We start from the raw sequence: 2,201 nt of genomic DNA on the forward strand, positions 1-2,201 counted from the left end.
CACGTTCCACAGTGCCGAGATGTGAGGTGCAGGTGGTGATGATCACCCCGGGGTATGCGCTAGCGCCCTTGACGGACACTCTAGGACTGCCTACGCTCGTGAAAACCCTGGTCGGTCCTCCAACCAGATGTGTGGATAACGAGGCCACCTTCACAACCTTCTCCCTTCTATCTTTATCCAAAGTCAGGTAGGGCGATTCGCTTGAGTTGCTCAACTGTCCCTTTGCCCAGTGCTCATGACGTGCTACGGAACCTCCACCGTGCTAGCGGCATAGGAGCCTACTGAGTGTCAGCGGCTTCGTGCCGCACGGAGTGATCCAGTATGTGGTTCTGCACGTTCCACCACTTCTCTGTTCATTTCTAATACTGATCGTGAAACACCATGAGCAACAGGATGTTCAGGTCCAGAATTTGAAGTGAAATTCTTGATTTGCCCGTTCCTAGTCGTCATGGGAAAGAAGTAGGAAAGAAATAAGAAAGAGATTATTCCCCTAGAGCTTGTCCAGTACCACCAGTACTCAAAATGCATCTCCGCACGTCTACCTGGCGCTTTTATTAGCCGCCTTGCATGCAAGCGAAGCACTATTGGCGGCAATTAATAGCTCACTGAGCGATGATTGATGCAGTCAGTCAGTGCCCTTGATTATTCTATTCTTGATAGAAGGATCATGGCGCCCCGGAAGCATTCCATCCAGCAGCAGCATCTCCTTCAACCACGCGAGGACAAAACTGGTGTTAGCTACATTCGAGCGTTCACCACACAGAGGCGATATCGAACACTACCTATGATAATAAATCCAAAGGAAAGGTCGACAAAATGATTCAATCTGACTTCATCGGTATTCTGGATTGGGTAAAAAAGGGATATATGAAGTTCAAGGCCTTGCCAAAACCGTCATGGCCCTATTATGTATAGGCCGTACTAAGCCAATAGCGAATAACAAACTCTTTCCTGCTCCCTCGACCTTAATTAACTCCCCCATCCTGCCAAGCCTCAGCTGCCAGCCCATTGTATCTAAGCACACTATGGAAAATTGATACAAGTAGCTAAAGATCTCGCATCCGACATCTCCGGCCGAACGGTTAGGCAACACTAGGGCGCCTAGGTCAAAATTCCACTTACCAAACAAGATGTCGAGAGGCGAACTCTTTAATTCCCCTCCTGCAAAAGTGATAGCGGTTGTAGGATCCATGTGGAAGAGGGTAAGCTTTCGGCAACACCTTTTGCAGATTGGAAAGGATGAATACTTGTGTTGGGTCCTGCAGACCAGGATAGCCTCAGATCAAAACCTAATAAATGTACCTGGGGTTGATCATATTTTTTGGGCAATAAGTATTCAGGAATTTGAGCGCTTATGTAGCTAAAAACTCTGCCACCTGAATACTTGATTCATTAAGGTCGTCACCCTATACCCGGAAGTCTCTATCGTTTTCTTTGTCTGTTGAGCTTCACAGGGTTGGGACTCCCTAAATCAAACTGCAATTGTTGTTTATCAACCACTCACGACGACACCGAGATCTTCGACTTAGCTCCCACAGGTCATCCACCCGGGGCGGAAGATAACGAAAGGGAGACAAAGTCCTAACTAAATCAACACACAATAACCTCAACCTTCTACCCATTCCATCCATCATATCAGTCGAGGAGATTCGTTCTTATCTATAGATAAGGCAATAGAGAACTTATGACCTCGCGGATGAAGAGGGATTCGAACCCCCGGTATTCCTATCAATACTTCGGTTTTCAAGACCGACTCTTTCAACCGCTCAGGCATCCATCCATGTGCTCACCCGCCCTATCTATCTGCGCGCTGGCAGGTAGGGGCAACTCTATGTGATTCGCTACGCTTGCTTGCGCCCCACCCCGTAAGCTGACTCTATTGCCTAGCAGTTAGCGACACTTTTCCGGTAGTACGAATCGCTATGCTTCGCTTATTTCTATATGATAATATGCACTGTCAGATCACTAAGGCCGACTTTCGTCTCTGCTCGACGGGTGAGTCTTGCAGTCAAGCTCCCTTCTGCCTTTGCATTTGAGGACCAATGTCCGTCTGGCCCGAGGAAACCTTTGCATGCCTCCATTACCTTTTGGGAGGCCTACACCCCATAGAAACTGTTTACCTGAGACTGTCCCTTGGCCCACGGGTCTAACACAAGGTTAGAATCCGAGCTCTTCCAGAGTGGTATCTCACTGATGGCTCG

The 2,201-nt window shown here is 48.2% G+C and overlaps 1 non-coding gene across 1 annotated transcript; it reads right to left on the bottom strand.

Annotated features, from left to right (window-relative positions):
* Window positions 1-1,693: 1,693 nt before the first annotated feature.
* On the bottom strand, window positions 1,694-1,780 carry TRNAS-UGA (transfer RNA serine (anticodon UGA)). Its single transcript has one exon. It is a non-coding gene; the product is annotated as a tRNA-Ser (tRNA).
* Window positions 1,781-2,201: the final 421 nt, after the last annotated feature.

Source organism: Triticum aestivum, chromosome 1A (genome assembly GCF_018294505.1).
Source record: "Triticum aestivum cultivar Chinese Spring chromosome 1A, IWGSC CS RefSeq v2.1, whole genome shotgun sequence".
Lineage (NCBI taxonomy): Eukaryota > Viridiplantae > Streptophyta > Magnoliopsida > Poales > Poaceae > Triticum > Triticum aestivum.